Raw genomic sequence first — 23544 nt, 5'->3', positions numbered from 1 at the left:
GGTGATTACTCAGACTAATATCATTTTGCAGTTCCCCTCTCAGGGAACAAGTGACCATGCCAGGAAAATGTCTCCTCACATGTCTCCTCAGAGCGTCACAGAACTGCAGGGCCCCCTCACCGTGGGGGTCAAGTTCACACCAGAACCATTCTCTTGGCACTCACCAAGCTTGCATCCCCACCCACTTGTCAACAATATGGTGAAGAATGACTCATCTGATCCTCTCACACTTGTCACATCTCTGTAGAAAGGTGTCGACAGTTTTTGGCACCTCTAATCGGCCTTCTTGACGACTTAATCTGAAGATTTAGGTCATCTGGGCCTGCTCGGACCACGATAGGGTGCCTGTTGCATCATGCACTACACCTATCTAAGCGTAGACATCTGTTATGATTGTGCACTCATTCTGCTGTAACTCTTGAGCTCTGTGTGATCACAATGAAAGTTTATAGCTCCTCTCTTTCACTTCTCATAAGATGTCTGAAATATTTTGAAATTGGGGCAAGTAAAAAAAAATGTTACACAAGAATTTCCAGTGTGAATTTTCCCGTGTGTTTTCTTGCCACATTTGGTGACTCACTTTAGTCAATGATGTGCTGCTGTTATAAAAAATAACTTCATTAATGCACCTTACACTCTTGCTCTTCCTGAATGCTACTTCCTTCTGACACTAGGCTCTACCTTTAGCTTCCAACTTAGATGTTATGTAAACCTGTTTAAAAGTTCAATTAAAATTGCTTTCTTGTTACAAATCTCTGAATAATTTGGTTTCTCAGTTTGCACATTGAGTAAAACATATGACACAGCCTCCTACTTTATCACATGTTTTACCCTGCAGGGGTGGTGTTATCACTAAAGAGGAATTCAAATGTCAGATGAGCCACTGAAAGATGAGTCATCAACCAGGTAATAGACACCAATACCAGACAGTGAAATTACATCATTAAACATCCAGATGGTTCATTTCATAAGTTGAATCATTTCTTGAATATACTGGCAGCTGTAAACACTCTCAATCACTCTCCTCAGGTATCGCTTTTTTATTTTGTAAAGTATATAAGTATGTAAGAGTAAATCATGTCTGAAAACACTACTATATACTCTACTTCTGCTTCACCAAAGTTATTATCAGCTCTCTGATGTGAACATTGATAGAGGATTGAAGTTACATAACACAGTGCTTGCGTCACATCTATGTATGTGTATAAGGTACGTGTGTGGGTAGTTATCACACATTCAGTGTTACTCTGGTGTTAAAACCTGATGGTTGTAATGGCATAGACTTACGAGCAGAGAACGTGTGCACCTGTCTTCATCCGGGCATTGTTTGCTTGCAATAGATATCCGTAATGCAGTGTGTTTTTCATCTGCTCCCTTTGATTTACTGGCTGATTATGATCACACCAGACTGCAATGATCGAAATGAGTTGAATTTCATTTGACTTTGCATATCATTAGTTTTAGTACTGACTTCATGAGTAATTTGTTTAAACCCAGATGGTTCAGTGATGACTAAAGACGGGCCATTTCAGCTGCCACTTTAGCTTGTTGATGATGGTGTGGTTGCAAACATGTGAAGACAAACAACAAAAGAGTTCGGTACAAAGGTAAGGATGCAGGACAAATGACAATGTCAAGATTGGATGAATTTTTCCTGTTTTACAACTAGAAAATTGTGACCTTGCATCACATTCAAGTCCCATTAAACTATACACTCTAATGAATAACGAATAGGTTTTGAGAACAGCAAAAAAATATTTTTTTAATATTATATTTTATCTTACATTTGCAAAAGACAAATCTGTTATGCTCATCTTCTGTCTGGCCTATGAGTATTTTAACAGGGAACAACACTGGATCAAAGCCATGGCTTCACATTAAAATTCAGTTTTATAAGGAGTATAACGCTAATGGCTCATTGCTCTTGGCATTGTTGGCCTGAGGGAGTATGAGCTGAGGTGTCCAAAGAGGATAGGAACTGTGTTTGAATTTACTTTGAATTAATAACATTTCAACATACGCCAAAGTGGGGCCAAACTGAAAGTTAAATACATTGTCTAGGGTTAGGCTTACTTGGCGAAAAAGGACTGTTAAAACATTAAAAGTAATGTTAATGACAGGGATATTTAAATAGATTATTTTATGGTTACATTTTGTAGCTATAAGAGCCAACGCCATTATCGCTTCTCAAGTTGCTAGTCGGATTGTAAACAATGTGAAAGAGGCTAATGAAGAACGCATGAAAAAATAAATCTTGGCCGGAAGTCCCCTTTTGATAACAGCTGGCTTCACAGCTGCGGTCTACCAGGCCTTCCAAAACACGCCCCCTTTAGAACACGCCCAATATTATAGTTTGTTGGCGGGCTACACTGTAAGCCCGGAGAAGTGGGCCGTCGCTCTTTATGGATATCGGGACTGGGTTCTGGGACTGGGTTCCGAAATTAAGTTTACTTTTATTTCCTCAAGGAACATAAGCCACATGGGCTCACTTCCTGGTTGCCGTATGAGCGAATTCTACTGGTTACATACAGTATAAGGTTGTGGCACGGTAGTAGTATACCTGACCACTCTCACCATTTGCCGTCCCTAAAACACACAGGTAACAGGTAAACATGCTAATGATGCTAATGGAGTCTCCCCAATAGAGTTCATAGGCGGTTGGTTCTCCTCGTTAGCAGAAAAGCAGCATAGTCAATTTGAATTTTATTATTTTTAACGTCAAAGGCAAAAGACCAACATGGACAGCTATTTTGTCACCTTAGCACTTCAGTAGTAAATACTTTGACATCAATACCGGTACAAAACACATGACACATGTTTGCGAGCTAGCTTACCTGCTACAGTGTCAGCAAACTAACTTGTACTGTGCTTAATGCTGAGTTAGCCGCTTTACCTCAAAAACAATTCACAGTTATTTCATAGAAAATAATACGGGGTTAGGTTGGAAAGAACAGATAAACCGAGTTTAATAGCTCAATTTAGATTTTTTTTTTGCTAATGAAATCAGTAGTTTTAGGGCACTTGCACACATAGCACATAGCTAGATAGCTGTTAAAAATCATGATTGTTACTATGGTTACTCGCCGAGACTACCGTGAACAAACTGTAACGTCTAATTTCAGATGAACAAATTAGCTTCGTTTAAGAAGAATAGCGTAGAGTAGTATTATTAAGAAACAAATTGTTAATTTATGGGCTCAAATATAACCAGTTCTTAATGTGAAAACATTTCCCTAATACCATAGTCAGGCTATGTGAGTTTTTGTTGTTTGTAGTCATATTGTTTTTAGTCTTTGTTAATCCTACAGGGATTTGGCTAAATACACTTTTACATTATAATAATAGAAATGTATTAGACTATCCTGACTAGTAATTGACTGACAAAAGTACCATGTTTAGTATTGTAGTATTGATAAACTAATGCACACTTCTCAGTACTTGCTTTAAACAGCTCCAGACATGTTTTATTGTCATAACCACAGTAGCTGCTAAGTTATTGCTTTTCTTGCCCTGGCAAAAAAGTTATTTAAAAAAAACATCCATCCAACCTGTCTGATTGGGGCTTATGTCAACAGTCGGCCGCTGTCATGTCCCTGTGTTGACACTAACTGTTTCTTTGAGTTTACCTTTGAGCCAGCAGGACTGGCTGTTTGCCTAGACAGCAGCATTGTTGCCATAAGCGCTGTCAGGCAAGGAGCCAGCAACCTGTTGTAGTCTGGAGTACTACAGCTGACTCACAAATTCACTGTAAGAAACACCAGAGGCCAGCACGAGAAAGAATGTAACCTAATGCTATATAAGTCCACACCTTTTATCCCCTCCTGGGAATTGTTTTTGTTGAATTTAACTAAAGACAACATTCACAACCTTTTAATGAAACTTTTAATATTTTTTTGTAAAATATATTTAAAACACAATATCATCCCCTAGGTTATTGGAATATTCAACACACTGCCCACAATATGGAGGAAGGTGATTACTTCTGCCCACAGAAAAAACAAAGATACATCATCATACTCCATGGTTTCCATTCATACAGAGGAAGAAGCCTTCAGTTCTGGTAAGTTTTTTTTCTTTTTCTAGTTAAAATATACAATTACACTGGGTTTTGATTGCAATTAACTGTAACCCTGGTTAACAGATATACTTTAGCACCAAGTAATTTTTATCAGACATTGGACACACATCTGGTTCTGTCACAGTTCTTGTCTACAATAATGCATGTAAGAATTCAAGCACACTATGTTTTCACTGCTTGGAGTGGTTAGATAGCAGGCTTCTATAGTAAGGCTGATGATCAGTGAGTCTTGTAATCATATACACAACACACAGTTAAACCTGCGCATTTAGATGCTGAAGAAAGTACACACAGAGAGGAGCTGAAGTAGCTTCAGAGCTCTATTTTTATGACAGAGCAGGGCCTGATGTGAACTTGCACATAAATGGATTCTATTCAAATGCTCGCAAACTTTTTTTTTTTTATCATCTAGGTATTCTTCTTCAGTTCATAAAAATAGAGCTCTTAAAGGTACAGTGTCTGTGTACATGACAGGACTGAAAGAGAAATTAAATGAATACAGCCTGATTATTTTACAGTCATTCTGACACATAATGTCTTGGTGGTGAGTAGTTTCTGTCTCCCCTTGATAGAATTTTGAAAGGTGGAGCAGTGCAGGACGGGGACAGCACCCCAGGGACCTGCTGCTCTTCCTCCTCATCTGAGGTGCCTCCGGTTGGAATGGGCTTCAGTATAGGGGCTGCAGGACGGGAGGGTTGGTTGGGCAAGAGATTTCGAGGGATGAGAAGGGGAACACATCCAGAACCTGCAGTATTGGATGAGTTCAAATATGGATAGCCTCTCAGGGTTTGCAGGGAATATGCAGGGATGAAAACAGGGGTTGACGGTTGGTGGCTGGGAATAACACAAGAGTCTCTAACACCCCAGTAGTAGTCCCTATGCAGGGACGGATGGTGGGTGTTGGTGGAAGTGATTGGCTGGGTGCTGCTGTGGATGTGGTGTTGCAGTGGGTTACTTTGGTGAGAAGTGTAGGCTGCAGAGTGCACCAGGCCAAAGTGAAGCTTCATTGCCAGTAATTCAGCACTAAGCCTGGTATTTTCTTCTTTCAGGGCCATGAGGTGACTCTCCAGCACATAGTCATTCATCCTCCTCTTCTCCCGGGATCGCTTGGCTGCCTCGTTGTTCTTACGGCGCTTCTCCCAGTAGAGGGCATCCTTCTTCTCTTCAGGTATGAACTCTCGTTTGCGACGGGGTCCCTTGCGTGCCAGCTCACTTTCTGCTTGTAAGATGTCTTGGCCACCATGAGAATGTAAGGACATGGACTCCATGGTGGATTAAAATGAGTAATAACCAACAGAGACCTGAAATCAAGAGGAATAAAGATTTAGTCTTAGAGGGTAGAGGTTGAGTAATACAGGTACTTCCTTCTTAGATAGTAGTAACCCTATCTGAGTTGACCTTGTTTTTCTGAAAGTGTATTGATTTTCGAAAAACACTGTATTCAGTCTTAATGGATTGTTTACAAGCAAATATTTAGTTTCTTTGACTGATACAGGCAAATGTGCAGAATGAACAGTAGAGCATAGTATGTTCCTGGGACTGTGATCAGTTCAAATAAGGATCCCACAGTTCTGATTGCATTAAAAGCTAATTTTGTAAATCATATGTTACGTATACAGTGGTGACTTTTTGGTGAAATTAGTTTTTAAAATCACAATATCTTGCCTTGGTTACAATAGCTACATTACAATCCCTGTATCATATTGCCAGACTCTAACAATATGCAGTGCAATATGCAATTGGTATTTCTCTAAAAACTGTATAGAATCGTAGAGCATGTTTTTACCTGTAGCAGAAAAACCACAAAGCTCAGACAAGCAGCAGAGACCACCACACACCCTCACATCTAACATAACGTAATGCTTCCAGTACTTAAACCCTCGTCTCACCTCCTACCTGTGTAGACCACATGAGACACTATGAAGGCACGCAGTGAATGTACGAACAGAAGGTGGACCAATGTGTTAGTCTGATCACAGTCATTCTACAGCCATGACGTTGTGCAGCAGCAATCACACTGAAAAAATGTAGCTGCTTTAAAGTTTTTTTGTCCCAAAGTAAATCATTATGATTTGTGAAAATCAACAAATGTTGAATTTCAGAGTTTCTTTTGCTCAAGGTTTTCTGTGGCTGTACTATTCAGTGTGTGCTTTCCATTCTTCTAGTAGTGAGGGTTTGTCAATTTTGTTGCGGGAGGTAAATGAATATTTTTGGAGAACCAGACTGAGAGAATAGCCTCTCACTGCTGTGGGTTTGTGAGTGGTTTAATGGGAAGCTGCGCAAGAAGGATGAAGATGGTGCTGCAACCACAGTCAGCCCTGTGTGCGTGCAATAGTACGCAGAAACACACATTAAGCTGACAGAGAGGCCTTTTATCTCATTGATGCTTTCCTCACACCTTGTTCTTGCAAACAACACTTTAGCTGATCTGTTCATGTCACATGTTATATTTACACCTTGTAAATGAGCTGCTAAATAAACTGTCACTCAGGATTTCACACAAGAGGAACTCAGTACTCTTTTGAGCGCAAATCATAACTTCACAGTCTATTACCTCAAATTATTATGCAGTGTCCTGTTCAGTGTTGAGTTCTCTTTTTTTTTAATCTGTTATCCACACTTGGAACAACTTCTCAATTCACACAGCTTTATTTTTGACGTGCCAGTCAGATTTAGCAAGAAGCATCTAAACAGAACTTTCAAAGAGGCAATGCACCTTTAACATTGGTGTGAACACACAACAGGTTAAAAATATGCAAGCGTGTGCCCACCCTTAACAAAGGCCTGCCTGTGTGTGTCCGTCTGTGTAAGAACGTGCACACCTTCATGGTTGTGTGTGACACAAAGACTAGGCGTGTTAGACTCTGAGCTGTAGCGAGCCCCAAAAAAGAAGCAGCAGGAAGAGAGCAAACAATAATCACACAGGGAGATGTACAGAGAGAGAAAATAAAAGAGACAGGGTTCCTGAGTGAAATCTCTAGAGGCCTGCTCTATACTGTGCTGCACGTTGCACCTGTTTCTTCTTGACTATTTATAGCCACGCTGCTTTTTAGTAAGGAACTCTCAAACTTCTTCTTTTCGTGTCCATCCGTTTTCTCATACTCCACCATCTGCTGTTGTGTTGTCGTGCGCGCTGCCAGCTATGCACTGTTAAAATAACTACACATCGGAGGAAAAGTTGGTCAGTCCATGTTTTGTGGCTTTTCACCTCATTGTACAGTATTTATGTCTCCTGTTAACTGCCAATGTGGAAATTATGGTAAATAAATGGTCTCGTGGGGGATTAAAAACTTCGCCTCAGTTCTTGGCTTGAATTGTCCGTTAACGCTTGAATTTTTTATAGGGCAGTGCTACTATCTAATAGCACCATTTTCCCTGTGAACTTTGCATATTGTAAATGAAAACATTACATTACATTTTTTGACTGCAGACAATACATGGAAACTAAACAAATTATTTACGGCATCATGAAAAGAGGAAGCAAATAAAGGAAACATTTTCACAGCGCATTAAGATATCGTTACGGACGGACGGTATCTTTTATTTAAAGTCTTCTTTATTCTTTTACTACCATAAAAGATAGATTTACTGAAGGTAGATGATTTGGATTGTGATTACTGGATGTCTCCTGTATTACATTCAACGATACATGCAATACATTATTTAAGCCATACCATTATGGTATAAATATACAGTGCTCAACATTGAAATCATGTTTCATACTCTATTTTATACACAATAATCTATACGTTTGTTGTTATAGATAATAATTAGAAATGCATGTGCTATACATAATGTCCTGCTGAAGTGTGATTTGTATGTAAATTGTACGGAAACCTCTGGCCCAAAGAGAAGAACACCCTGTGTGATGCAGTACAACACAAAAACACTCTGAAAACCTGACTTCAGATGATTATTTTCCTGTTGGTTTAGTTCTGTTGGCTCAACTCTATGATGCTGTTTGGGACACATTATTTCTAATATATTTATTAATATTTATGTAATATTTCTCCCCTCTATCATTAATAGACATTTTCAAAACATCCTTACATTGCAGTGCAATTTTAAACAATAATAGACCTGAACGGTTTGGGAAAACTGCGATTTGCAATTACTTAGTTCAGTATTGAAATAGCGATATGATGTGTGATAAATAAACAAACATTAAAGAGTGCGTATTGGCTCTAACTTTTAGTTTCTAGGTCTATCTAGGTCTGCCACATGTCCTGCGGATCACATCAAAATGGTGGAAAAGCACTGATGTCATACCCAGGGGTAACAGGTGAAATGTATGCGTGCTGAGTGGGAAAGCGTCGCTTGTTTACCAAAAATACATTTCCTTATTCATGCGATAAATTCACACTTTTGCAATGTTTTTTTGTGTGAATGCTCATGGTGCGATAACGACGAAACTTAACACGAAATTGCGACCAACTGTGCAGCCTAAACAGTAAGTGGAGCTTCAGCCTTGAAAGGTTTAATTGAATCAACACTAAACTTTATCAAGTGTATACAGGATTTATCGTGGGATTTGTTAACCAGATTATTATGAAACTTAGCATGGGCCAATTTCAGAGAGGATTAGTATCCAACACACACACACAAGTAAAAAGAGCAGATTTGACTTGAGCAAACATAAATATTGGCCATGGCAGAGGTCAGTGCCCTCGTAGTATCAATAAGATTGAGATCATCTGAATCCACTTCTTTCACACTATACAATACTGTCTTTCTAATTAATTTTCATCTGTTCAACTTCAGTCAAATTTCACTTCTCTCTTACGGAATAAAAAACATTTATTTGTTTCATGTTTATTTAAAAAGTACTATGCAGCATGTAAACTGATGCCACAAAACGCAGCTTCGGCTTATTTGCAGTACTGATGCCTTCATGGGCCTTTTAAATCATGTAATATAAGATCAGATATCTTACATTTAAACGTTTAGTCATTTAAACTTTAAAATACAAAATAAGATATCTTATATTCAACATTGAAATCCAGTTTGGGTAAAAACAAAGATTAAAGACTTGTACAATAGTAACACAGCATGTACAAAGGATGTCTTAAATGATCTTACACATATTTAAATGATAGCAACACTTCCTCTTCCTCAAACAATTCTTGACAGATAAAACATCAACAGTTTCAAGTGCTGCATTAGTAGTAAATTGATTGTGTTTTGATTACATATATGAAAGATTAGAACAAATACAATGACTTTTATCCTAATCCTGTAGTATGAAAAAGAATCATTACTTTATAGCTGTGATGGTCCAGGTTGTATATTTGTGAATTCGCTCTACGTCTTAACAGTGAACACTCAGACTGTAACCTAAATGGTCTGAACCACTTACGATGTAAAGAAAGGGGCATTAGGCCTTACCTTTGAGTGGCACGTGCAGAAAGTCCGCTGTCCACGACCCTTTTCACAGATATCTCACGTACGCCAAGTATGAACTCTGAGCACTGTTCTCGGACACAGTCATGAGATTGAAGGGGGGGGGCTGATAATGTCTCGTTGCTTTCTCAGTCCTCTCACCTCCCTCCTCCTTTCCGTGTCTTTAACTGTTCACCTCTGTTGTCACATCAAGTGTCTGATCTTCAGGGTGTTATATATTTGTGGCTTGCCCACACATGGGGTCTCTCCTGTATGATGCTGCCTTCGATTTCAAACACACAGTTGTTGTATCGCTAAAGCTGCAGAGGGGAACGCATTTAATTTCCTGAATTAACTCATAATGCCTTTTGGTTTACCTTTCCACTGCATTGCTGTGTTGTTAGCTGTACTGTAGCTGCATTATTATGTGTTGTGTTGTATTTGATTGCATGTTTTAGCCACGCAGACAGTAGTATGTGTCTTTCAGATATTCAAAATAGCAAATTTGAGAGGTGTAAAATGATGTGACTGACATCAAGTGTTAAATAATCTTTGGCACCTCAGATTTTTCAAAAAATAAGAGAAGTGTTTGTTTCAGCTTAGATGTGGAAGTTTAAACTACGTGTCCACACATTTAAGATCCTCTCACTGATCTGCTTTTTACACTTTGCTTGCTTCAGAAACACTTATTGTGTGATAAGGGAATCAAGCCACTGGCTGTTGTCGAGGATGTACATTTGATCTCGGCCCCTATCTCTATGTAAAGACACTGTAGCATGTGAGTAAGATTTTTGCTTCCTGTTGTGATACACTTTTTAAGTTCTGATGTCAACGTGGGCCCGAAAATGCTTTGTTGTGGTCAGACGGTAAGGAGACACACTCTAACCTGTACTACTACGAGTGTTTGGGCTGTTCGTCAGTTTTGTTTGGACTCGTAACTAAATCTTTGTGACATCCTTTCTGTCCCATTGAAAAGTTCCTGCAAACAAACATTGACTAAATTTTATATTTATATTTTTTATGTCAAGAAAAGTTCAAGGTAGGCTGCTTTACAAATAATTCCATGCTCTAACACGAAATGTTCAGCATTATTTCGATATCTTCAGTACCTTTTTGGAAAAAGTCTGACTTCCTTGTTGTTTCTGTGAGGGCCACAAATATTCAGGTGTGAATCCTCTCATTAATGACTTAATTATGTTCCAACTAATGTGTGTGTCTTTTTCATAACGTTTTTAATATATTATGTTATATAAAAAGTATAAGTGTTAACGTTATTTAATTTTGAATAGTTTAAAACGGTACTATAATCCTGGAGAGGCAGAAATGGATCTCTTTGCAGCTTCCCAACAGAGAAAACTCCAGCAGTATTGTGCTGCAGCTCCCCCTGCTGGTGAAGTCGGAACACGTGCAGGCAGACGGAGGACGGGGGGGGGGGACACCTGCTACGATGCAACTAGATGCAACAAGAATCTTTTTAATACTTTAAAAATATTTTAATTAAAAAGCCTAATCCTAGTGCCACAGGAAGTTTAACTCGGGGAATAGCTTTACAAAAACGTGATGAAATGTGAAACTGGCTTAAGAAAGCGGTTTAACAGAGGCCATATTTGAGGTTATTTGATAGTGACGGCGCGGCGCCATTGAAGATTTTTGAATTAAAGCTTTTCTACGGGTGTTGACCGACATTTTTTGATGTACAAGCCTAAATTAACATAAATTGCATGATGTTTTGTTTTGGATCATTATGGCATTTATTATGATATATATTTTGTAAAAATTGGTTTGCTTTATCAGGGTTTTTTTTTATGCCGTCTTGGGTATCCTTCTGCACTTAAGCCCTAGAAACATTTTGCACAGAGATGGGTACAGCAACGTATTGATATTTTAATTTAAGTTGTAAAATATGAGCCGAAACGTTCTTTTACGGTTCTAACGACCTAATATATCTTGTTGCAAGCATTAAGTAATTGCTTTAACATGTCTGACTGCAAACGATGAAGCCAGCAGCAGAAGCTCACGTCTCACTAAGCCGCAGCCGCTCAAATAAACGGTTCAATGTTTGTTTTCCCATTGAAATAAAGTGTGCTGGGAAATCACGTGGGGAGGATTGAGGGGAATACCAACACAACAAGCACAGAGTTTCACTGGCTCAGTCGTTAGTGTTTTCCACCGCAAATAAACGGTAAAAAATCACAGACTCTTCTAGACTCATTTCTGTCTCAAATTTTAAAGATTTTAAGCCAGATTTATATTCCTCTTCTTTGATATTTTTAAATTGAACGTATACATTAGTTGCATTTTAATTGCTATTTGCTTTCAAAGGTTTCGAGTCTGAAAGCATTGAAGAGTGCAGAGTAAGCGCTGTTTCATTATGTTAAACACATTTGAAACCACAGAAACCTGACAGTATTTCCACAGTATAAGCTGCATTTAAATATTCTGTATGCATTCTGTTTCACGAGGAATACTCTAACCAATATTTTCCAGGTTTTAATGTCAAGAGAATAAATTAAAAGGCTTGTACTTTTCATTTAGGGATCTTTTTAAGCCTCATTTAAAAAAAAATCATAATTTAAAAACGCCCAGTTGACATTACTTTTCGCAAGACATGAACGCAGCACCGAAAATCAGCTTTCCCTCTGCTTGTAATAAACGCCGTGTTATCGTCTATCAGGACTGAGCTGCAGCCCGAGTGGACTCAGACCTGCTGCTGCACTACTGCGGCGGCTCCTGAACCCCCTCTGAAGGTCTGCCTCCACACCGGGACCCTGGCCTGGTCTGTCCAGCATGCAGAGGGGAGGCAGGCCGGGGTAGACAGCCGGATGGGCCAGAAAGGAGGACCTCCAAGGCAGCAGAAAATTATTACCCGCTGCAGAGGGGTTCACGCGGGGGTGCAGCCAGGTTTGAGGCGAGTATGACAGAATGGAAGCCTGTGGGAAAGTGTCAGATGCGGGCAGGAATGCTCGGATGGAGGAGGCGGGATCTGTGGAGCTGGGGATGTCATCGCTGGAGGAGACCTGTCGCTGGGCCTCCATCTCTGCCTCCGCTCTCTCCAGAACTGCCCTGGGAGAAAGGTAACACGGCCCAGCGAGGGCAGAGAAACCTTGATGTGCGCCACTATTGTGAACGCTTTGTGGATTGGAGCTAAAGCAGGCATCAAACGGATGCACCGCAGAAATTGGATAGCTCTTGCTGTTGCCCCAGAGTCCTGCTGGGAAGAGGGAAGAAGTGTGAGGAGGGCTTGGTGATAAGGGAGAAGTAGAACCCACAGCTGATGTATTAGATGTTGCACAAGTAGGGACAGGGTAACTTTTCTCCGCGCGCAGACTGCTTTGATAATGCAGGCTGAGCACCTGAGCGCGCAGCTGTGAGTTCTCGTCACTCAGAGCCAGCAGCTGACCCTCCAGCATCATGTCTTGCAGCCTCTTCTTCTCCCTGGACCGCTTGGCCGCCTCGTTGTTCTTGTTTCGTTTGTCCCAGTAGGTCGCATCTTTCTTCTCGGTAGGGATCATCTCCCTCTTGCGGCGCGTAACGGGGCTGCTGCAGGCCCGTAAGCGCAGGAGTCGTCGCGTCAGCACGGAGGACCGGGTCACCGGTATGAAGAGGTCAGGGTCCGTGTCGGGCTCCGTGTAGCTGCTGCTCTCGACTGAGGAGGAGGGCAGGCACGGAGCAGCGGCCGCAGGGCTGTTAGACCTCCTGTGGGTGGACATGGAGCTGGCCTGAAGAGTGAAACCTAAAGTTTATTTATTAAAAAAAAAAAAAAATGAAGATCAAAGGTACAAAATTCTGAGGTGCCTATGGAAAAATCATATTTCTCAGGCTATTATATTATATTTCTGTAATAATTCACATTTACGCCCACTTACAAAAGGCAGCTCTTGCATGAAACAATTATTCTATCATAGCCAACAATCAGCTCCACCTGTACTTGATCACATCACTTTTTAATGTTGTATTATTATATAAAGTTCTGCACAATAAGGACTTCTACTTTTAATTTCAAAATGTGTATAGCTATGCTAAGAAAAACAGGAAAACATTTTGAATTGAAACTATTCTCAAGATTCCTCTCGACCACATTTTTTCGTTCACTATTTTACCACTTAGTGTAGTGGAGTATTACGCGCTGTGGTTGCTCTACGCAAAGAGTAAAAACAACATGTCTTTTCGTTTAACATCAAAGGCGAACATCAAGTGTGATAAGACTTTTGTAAAGACCTGATTAATAAATAGCCTTAATCCTTTCTCTTTGCACTTCATGATCAGACCATGACACAGTATTAAACTTTAACCACTGACCTGAATCAAAGGATGACAGCTGTGCGGTGGTTTGGAGGACGTGGATCAACTTTGAGAGCGCTTGTTTTAAGTCTGCAACACACACACACACACACATATACACACAGCAACTATCAACTTTTGAGACTTGGATGATTTAGTTCATTAGATTTACGAGTTTGTGAATGTCAGGGCTGCGCTTACCTGTCAATCACAATCTGCGGGGCGGCGCTCACATGAACTGTACGCACGCAGCCAATCGCGTTGTGTCCTCGTGCTGGCTGTTTAATGCAATGAGAACTGATCAGACAGCTTCTCTTGGAGAGCGGAAGTCCGATAGAAGAGTGTGGTCACGATCAAACCAACAGGTGATACTGAAATGAGTCACTTTGGATCAGCTGCCCCACTTATTGTGCTTTTGGGTTAGTTTCTGCACATCGGTGCGCATGATCGCCTGCGCAGTGCGGCCATACAGCGGACTTTTTGCATTTTAGTAGGCATTATTAAAATCGCACACATAAAACCTAAATGAGAAACATCAGGAACTGTAAAAGTTTAAAAAAAAAATAAAAAAGCGAAATGACATAAAACATTCAGTCTGAACCAAATGTCATTTGCTTGCTCCAAATTTACTCTAAATGTAAAGACCTCGTTACTTCCTGTCAGATGGAAAACCTGTCAACTACTTGGAGCAAAAGAGAGAGCCCTCTTTTTCCAATCTTTGCAGGGAAATGATTTTCATTGACCCCGCTTGACCTGTAATTTCTGCTCCTCTAACTCCGTCTCTTTGAGGCATTATAGCAAATACTGCAAATGTGCCTAAACTCAAGTTAAAAGAGGCACCATTATTGGGAAGACCCACTTGTCAGTCAAAGACGTGACGCCGCAAAATGTATTTTTGAGAACTTTAATTTGATGTTTTGCATTCATTCTTTTTCAGATTTTCTAAATTAGACTGAATCCTTCAGGCGCTGTTGGTTAAACACAATGCCGATTTCTCTCCATTTAGTTGGAGACTCATTTCCCAGTTTATGAAGGGAAACCTTGTTCACATGGATGTTTTAAAGCTACTCCACACAATCTGTCCCTTTGGTTGGTCCATGGATCCATTGTCCAAACATCATAAGGGTTTACACTGACCTTAAAACTAACAAGTTACCATCCGCCGCATCATTAATGCTAAAGATTAGAATGGCATGTGCTCATATTAACCGACTGAACTTAAAGTTGTAATCTCGAAGATTTCAGTTTCGTTCTCTTTGGCGGCACCTATGGCGATAAACGGTAACTGCAGGAGCACACTTCCAACATTTCCAGACAGTGTTGCATGTGTGACGTTCACGGTCGGCTCCGGTTGTAACTCTTGATTTTCCTCGCTGATGGTCGCTTTCCTTTTTAGACTGTTTGCCTTCATCTGAGCGTCGAATTTGTTTCTTTCTGTGCTAATTTTCACTTATTTTTGAAGTTATATCTGTAGTCATCGATCTTTTCTTTATTTGTTCAGCCATAGTAGATTACTGTTTACTCGCAACACTCGCAGACACCGGAAAAGCAGCTGCTTAGCTCCGCCTACCCTCTCTGGCAGACCAACCACTGCTGGTCGATGGAAAACGCATCATTAACTGGGCGCCGCTTGTGATTTTTTTTCTGCGAAAGTCCCCACAGACACCCAGCCCATAATACTGTAAATGCAAAAGCTTTCATCAGTGGGCCATAGGCTCAATCACCATTGTGTTACCTCATTCAGTGAAAGATAGTGACTTAAGAGACATTTATTTACATGAAAATCTTTGAGATTCTATCTTTAAACATAATGCCAATTATGCATTTCATTTGTAAAAGGAAAACTTGTCCACATGGATCTATTACAGCTACTCCACACAGTCGGACAGGCTGTGGAGCTGGGGATCTCGTCACTGGAGGAAACCTGTGTGGAGTAGCTTTGGTTGGTCCACGGATCCATTGTCCAAACATCACTTGGGGTTTTTGTTGACCATAAAACTTAGCCACATCTTTTTTTTTTTTTTTTTTAAAGATAATTTTTTGGGCTTTTTGCATTTAATTGGTAGGACAGCTGAAGATAGACAGGAAATGTTGGGAGGAGAGAGCGAGGGATGACATGCACCAAATGATCAGCAGACGAGGACTGTAGCCTCTGTATATAGGCCAACTGAGCTTAACCAGCGCCCCAAACTTAGCCACATGTTGACAGTAATGCTAAATGTTAGCATGTTACATGTGCTTGTGTTAACAGGCTAAACTTAAAGTACCTGTTAGCATGCTTAGAGGTGTGTGTGAAAAGTGTGTGGTGCCATGCATGTAGTTAGCATGATAAAATGCTTAACATACAAAAGAAGTGTAACATTTTGAAAGATTTTTTTCTCTACTGGTGGAAAGAATCTGTCGTGTTCAAGTTTTATTTTCTTTGTGTATTGAAGCCTCACAAGACCACAAGTGTTGCTACAGATAATTACTCCTGTTAAGATTTGCCTCAAGGTGTATCGACAAATAGTCCTACATTTATTTATTTATTTCTAAGCATCTTTCTCTGTGCCGACAACTACAGCACAACTCAGATATCTGGTCCAGATTATGTCCAATGTAACCTTGGATGTCAAAGCAGCTCTCAGGATCCTCATACGTTTTCAACCCTTGTGATATTTCATTAGAGTCCAGGTGTCAAAACCATTATTCCCCTGTACTATCCTTGCGGTGTCTCGTTCCAAGCTCTGTCTTACTGAATTAAGACTGTGCAAGACACCTGATCTCAACAGCACAACCGCACTAAACAATGGCGCCGAAATGGAAAACCACACTACATTATACAGCACTGTGCAACTTTCTCTGTGGTGTGCTGCGAGTGGGGGCTGTCCAGATCAGGAGGGGGATGTCCTCTAAGTCTTCAGCTCTGTGCTTCTGGAAAACTCCTGCAGAATTTTCTTTGTGACTCACTGTAACCACAGAGGCCACAGGCAGCCGTGCTCCAACAGTTAGTTTAGTCTTTCAGTACAACAGATTTTTAAAGAGGTTAGTTATCAGATCGTATTGATACCTGCAGATAAGTTAAATGGCTTTCAGTGACAGGGTTAATGTATGGTCACACTTACACACACACACTGTATGAAGGGCACAGAGCTGCACACACCACCCAGCTGTAACAAAAAGTATGTAGTTATGAACATTATGTCAGAATAAACACACAGCTAAGGGTGATTTCTTGTATCTGGACTGACACACTGTCTCAATAGATATCACTGAGCTTTAATTATCTGTACTCCACAGTCCTGCCTCAGTCGGCTCCCTTTAAGGACGGCTCATTGTTGCTGTTCACAAACAAGCTCAGAGAGCATTGTGGTATGTCATGGTGGGCATGCATAATTGTTACCACTTTCTCTTTCTCATTGTGTGGGAGCTACCACATCCTGACTGCATGTTGCACATCATTTATCTAAGCATTATAAGCCACGTTAGTTTTATAAAGATTTAGATGGCAGTTTGATGACGACTTTGGAGAGAATCACACAGCTGACTAGTGTCTGACCTGTTTGGATTATATTTCTCTCTCTTGTCTAACAAACACCTTGTTAATTGTAACCCAAATTGAGGATGCATTAAGCCAATGAGACCAAAACCAATTGGTTAGTTTTCATTTGTTCCAGCCTGTCTGTGGCATTTGGCCTGATACTCATTTGTTCCTATTAATACATATATCTTAAAATGGTTCACAAATGCTAGTTTTTAAAGCTGGTAACAATGTAACTAAGAAATACACATTTGGTGGATAACACTGTTTTTACATTTACACCTAATATATATTTCTAACCATACAGTTATGTGTTGCTTTAGCCAGCAGTTTACCTTCACATGTAGCATTAGATGCACTTAATATTACATCGTATTAAGTGTTACGTTTGGTGACACTCCCCCATTTCCTGGTTTATTTGAAGACTAGCTCCAGTCATGTTTCAAGACTTGCTCTGCTTGAAATAATAAATTGTGTCTGATATGTTTAATTTGTGCAAAATACGTTTAATTACCTTGTGAAAATCCTCCCGAGGCATCTCCTCCTGAATCTGGATGGTCCCCATCCACTAGGTACATTTCCAACCATCTGCGCTGTCGTGAAAACAAAACACGTCTCCGCCATCGTTTAGTGGGAACTTGTTAAAACTTAGCTTGAAATGTAGTCATTAGTAGTAGTAACGTTAACGTTAGTAGTCAGAAGTGAGTTTGCAAAAATTACAATGACGATTACAGCTGGCTCGCACATTGCAGAAGTGGTTGCCATAGGTTGCACATAATGATATGCATAGCGTCACCCCGTCCATTAACGGGATTGGCTCCTTTACGTTAGTGACGTCTCAAACCTGCCAATCTGAAAACGTGTTGTTCAGCCTGTCCTTGGTACACTGCAGTTTAAAAGCAGACTAGAAGCTTTTTGTGACAACTGAAAGCTCTTTTTTTAACACTACATGTCAGATTCACCCTTTCACGCACACATTCACACACTGATGGCAGAGTCTGCTATATAAAGTGCCCAACTGTCAATCAGTACTTATCCCCTTCACACACAAATGGGCCACTGGGAGCAATTGTGGGTTCAGTGTCTTGCTCAAGGACACTTCAACATTTGACTGTAGCAGTCAGGGATCACACCGCCAACCACCCTATTGGGAGACGACTGACTCTACCACTGAGCCACAGACATGAATTCAAAGGAGTTGAAGAGAGCACCAACCAACACTGCTTTAATGCTCATGCAGATGTCATAGGCTCCAGAAGTTTACATATACTGTACATATAACCTCAGCCGAGGATCTATATTACCCACGGAAAACATCGTCAGGACATTATTAATGAAACAACGGCGCTTTACGGCCGAACCTCTGACATAACCTTGGTCCCAACCAGGTTAGCTTTGCAGAGTAAGTTGCCATGGTGATCTAGCCAAGTTAAAGGAGAGGCAGCTTTGTGACATGTAAAACTCTGACTCTCGGCTCAACAGAGCAAACTAATCCTTTAATCTCACTTTGTGGTCCACCCCGAAGGCCTGTCTCTATTCCCCTATGGTTTGTTTGACAGGTATGAATCTGGTGTATTTTCACTTGTATTGTTGTGAACCACAACAAATCAACTACTGCCTAGAGCAGGGATCTCCATCAGGTAGCTCGTGAGCTACCAGTAGCTGCCTGGATGGCGGCCTGGATTTTAGTAGCTCGCCAAGAAGTTCACAGACAGAAAAATCTGACAACAATAAAGGCACCTTGAAGGCCTCCTCCCACTTCAATCAAAAACACAGATGTCCCACCCCCTCCAATACAAAATAATAGGATAGGCCTATCAGCTGTCAAAAAACAGTGATGCTCTTGGCAAGTTTGTCAGCATCTGAACCTAACCAATCACAGCAATGTTGCAGCGCCCTCCATCAACAGGTCAGCATACAAACATATTATTTCCACAGGAAGTGGGGAAGCAAGTGTGAGTGCCTCATCTGTGGTACCAACGTTTCAGTCGACAAAAGAATCAACATGGGGCGGTACCAGCGATTACAGCGATGTAATGCAAGTAGCTCTTGGCCACTTTCATTTTCTTAAAGTAGCTCTCAGATGAAAATACCATCATTTCAGATTTCACACCATATGCACTTGTAAATGCATGTTTGTTAGACAGTAAAAAAAAATGGTGATGACAATCACTGGGTCCACCCAGCGGTTGGCCTCATATATACGTGGTATTGTGGTTACCGTCCCAGCCCTGGTCTCTACAGCTCACCTCTTGCTGCAACATGTAAGAACAAGGCCTTGACGTTGTTTCTAGTTAAATCGTTGCCTGTAAGGATTTGGCTGCAGCCATTTTAGTGGCTGCCAGCTGAGGTGATCTGTAGGTGCAATTCTATAAATTGTACCTTTCAGTCATTTAATCCCAAAAACATTTAGAAATCAGACCCATGTTTTTGAATACAGTAATTAAGGGAGTCATTTGTCAGTGAAGAGGCAAACATAACTGATAACTTTTTTTAGTTATCAGTTATGTTATTATTTAGATTTAGTTATCTTATATCATCAACAAAGATGTTTATGGCACACAGGAAAAAGCTATTTCAAGCTGTACTTGTAAATGGGATCAAGTCTTTGTTGGTTCTGGCCTTTGTATGCATTCACCAGACTAATACAGAAATCTTGCTGTGCTTTAATGCAGTAAACGGTACAGAATAATTTGATATTTTCACATGTTTGCACTGTACAAACTATATTCCACGTTTAAGGATTAATATGTTCTGTCCACGGTGAATAATAATGTCTACACTGTTATGCAGAAGGTATACTAAAACAGCGTTTCCTGCTTTCCAACAGGAACAGTACAGCTGCATTCAATACCATTTAATAGGCTGTAAGTACCAATCAAAAGAGGAAAGAACATTTGATTCTCACTGAGATATTCTCTCCGCAGTACCACACTGTCTTATAATACCTTCTAAACCACAATTTTATTATCACTGATGTGTTTCAGTGCGCCCACACATCCCTTTGATCCTTCTTAGTTCAGGTGAAATTCGCTAAGAGGTGACTCATCATTAGCTGTCAGTCTAATCACTTAGTTCCCATAAGCGATGTTGTTGTTGATGTGACACCCCCACTCCTCACACACAAACACACACTCCCACCCGAACGCCACCACGCTCTACTTTCTGCAAGCTGCTGCACACTCAAAGTCCACTGAAATGGAAATACTGCCGCTTTGCTTTGGCTTCATCTTAACCTATTTAACATCTCTTTGCATGTCGAGCCTTTTTGCAACCCTGTGAAGGAGGTCGGTTGTGTTATTGTTTTAAGGGTTTGTGTCTGCTGGCCTGATTCCTGCTCTTTAACTCACAACTGTTAACCACGTTATACAGGAAGCTGAGCTTCAGCAAGCATGGAGGTTATTTCCTCTTAATAGTAAGATGCAGTGAGACTTTATCACACTGCCACATTAAAAACTTTAAGAGTGTTAATGTGGGTCTCTGAGAAATGTGTTGAGACGCTTCCCACAGCAGGGGGCTTTCTCACATTGACTGTACTGAAGTCAGCAGGGTGTGAGGGTCATGCACTTCTGAGATCGTGTGACACAAAATAAGATGAGAACCAAGGGGCTCACATTCAACATGTAATGACAAGTGATGTCCTGAAAGTGACATCTTGCTGTACACATCGATGCTGTGCAGCAGAAACTATAACTGAAAGTTATATAATATGGCAACATTTCTGCAGTACAGCACCCTGCTTCATTAATATAACCATCAAGATCATACTTGCATACTATTTAGAGTATGCATGTGCTAGGGACTACGAAATGATGATCCGTATGCATCAGAGTTTAAGGAACAGTGCTATTTTATTATATACAGTAGTATGTCCAAATTGTATGCATGCTACATGCACAGCGTACATAGCAGTACATAATAGTACGGGCGGCTGCAGTAGCTTGCATTGGAAAAAGAAAAAAAGGAAGCAAATGGAACACAGGGATTATGTTTTTATCTCGTCTTGTGTCTTCCTCCATGTCGGCCATGCTTTGAAGAACACAATCTGTGGCCTGGACATGTTTTTTTTTTCATATATAATTTCTTTGTCAGTTGATTAGTTGCAAGAATTTAAAAGAGGTGTTACAAATACTTGCAGTGCTTGGTCGGCAACTGCCCTGAGATAACAGTATCTTGTTTGTTCCCCACGCTACTGGTAATGCAACCTTTTTAGTTCTTAGTTCTTGGTAGCACATACGACATACATACAACGGGGTTGACTAGACTTTGCTGGGGCAACTTGTACACAAACCAATACCTGTCCAGTGTCAGACATGGTCTGTGGCTGCACATGGGGCCTGCAGGCCTCATCTATAAAGGCACATGTATGCTACCAAAATGGCAACAAAGAAAAGGGACTTTGTCGCTGCTCTGTGCACCACCAGAAATAACTGACTGAAAGTATCTTAAACTACTCCCTGTTTAGTTTACTGCTTTAAGCAGCGACAAACTAGTAGTATCTTTGCATTGTCCCAACTTTTATCTGTGCTGCCTGATATAGCTTTTACTGTAACATTTAAAGTGCACAGTCCCCTTTTCATACAATAACACACTCTATAGTACTACTATGTAGTATTACTAAGCTTCAGCAATCTTAATGTCATAATAATTATTATAATAAATACAGTTATTTAATTTTTTGTGACCCTGGACTCTTTTTTTACTTGGAAAGAGACCCAGTGGATCTGGCTCGCTCAGATTGATGAAGCCTCTATAATATAGTGTATTACCAGTATGTATTTTTGAGCAGAAAGAGGACTGTAGGTGACATTTGAATTGTGTAAGAAAGGGATCTTTATCGCCAGTAATGCACAATTAGAGCAACACATTACAATTTACATAAGAGCAAGTGAGTATCATTTTTAGACGCACTAGAAAAGATGTTAACCTGCTCTCTAAAAGTTTTATTTATCTTCTATTTCTTTCTTTAAGGATCTTTTAATTTGTCATAGCGCTCATTTCTGGTGGCAACATCCAGATGTTATTGAGCATTTAATCTCTATATTTTGAAAAACAGAATAAGGCATTTAGCTCAGATTTATTGTAACTCAAATTAAAAATTTCACTTTAATTTGAAATTCTGACTATAAGTGAAACACAAGGTTTAAAGAGGCCATTCTTCTGCGTGCCGATTGTTGGGCAACAGTTAAACTGTGGTGGAAAAGTCAGGCCTATTGAATGTCATTGTTCGAGGAGGCCTGAGCGCAGCCATGCCATACCACCAGCACCTCACCTAACCACTCTGCTGCACAGCCCAGCTGTATAAATAGATAGGAAAGATCGTCCTAGATATGCACACGCTCTCACATACACACACATATAAGACATAAAATACACACACCTTCAGCTGTTGATATGTGGCATTTGTGGGGGTAACCTCACTTACATAGGGGAGAGAAGGGAGGCAAAGAGATATGAAACCACAAATGGCACATTTAACTGACATTGAGTGGAGCTATATGTTCAGTTACCTGCCTTTTTTTCACATATGCCATTGTTGTTAAATTCACCTTTTTTGACCTCTGCCTGATGCTTGGACTGCAGTGGGTGCTTACCTCCACCAGGTGGCATTAGATAGCCACAATTAGATAGATTGCCAAAGCCCTTAGGTACTGTATATAGGGGATGACTTGAGTTTGTCCAAAGATGAAGATTTAATTGAATAAAATCAACATTTTAAAGACACCTACATGCATGATAAAAACAGGCTTATAATAATGATGACTTGTGTTTGTATAGCAGCTTTCATATATAAAATGCAGCTTAAAGGGCTTTGCATTAAAGCATTGAAATAGAAATTAAAAAGTAAATAAGTTTAAAGACAGCAAAATAAAAGTAAGAAAAAACATTTGACATTAACTAAATACCTGCCCTCATATATAGTTGTTTAGTTGAATTCTTTTCCATAGACTTTGTTAGAAGTCTGGTAGCAAAGATCTCAACAAACTGAAGTCTTGTTAACCTTTTTGGCAGTCCACTGAAGTGGTTATCACAGTAGTAAAACCCAGTAATGAAAGCATGAATCACATTCTCAGCTCGGTCACTTTGCTCATACAGGCGTCACAGTTTAAATCAGAGTGCATAATGACACCAAGGCTTTCACCTCTGGGTTAGTCTGGTGAGCTAGTTTTCAGAAGCCATTAAAAAATCACCTCTCTCTCACATTTAGGACTCAGCAGCAGCGTCTTTGTTTTATCTAAGTTTAGTTTTTAAAGCTTGTCACTCGTCCAGAGTTTAATGAGGCCAC

This window comes from Semicossyphus pulcher, unplaced genomic scaffold (genome assembly GCF_022749685.1).
Source record: "Semicossyphus pulcher isolate SPU_LCO1_2020_fin unplaced genomic scaffold, fSemPul1.0.p SCAF_4, whole genome shotgun sequence".
Classification (NCBI taxonomy): domain Eukaryota; kingdom Metazoa; phylum Chordata; class Actinopteri; order Labriformes; family Labridae; genus Semicossyphus; species Semicossyphus pulcher.
Note: the sequence above shows the minus strand (reverse complement) of the source record.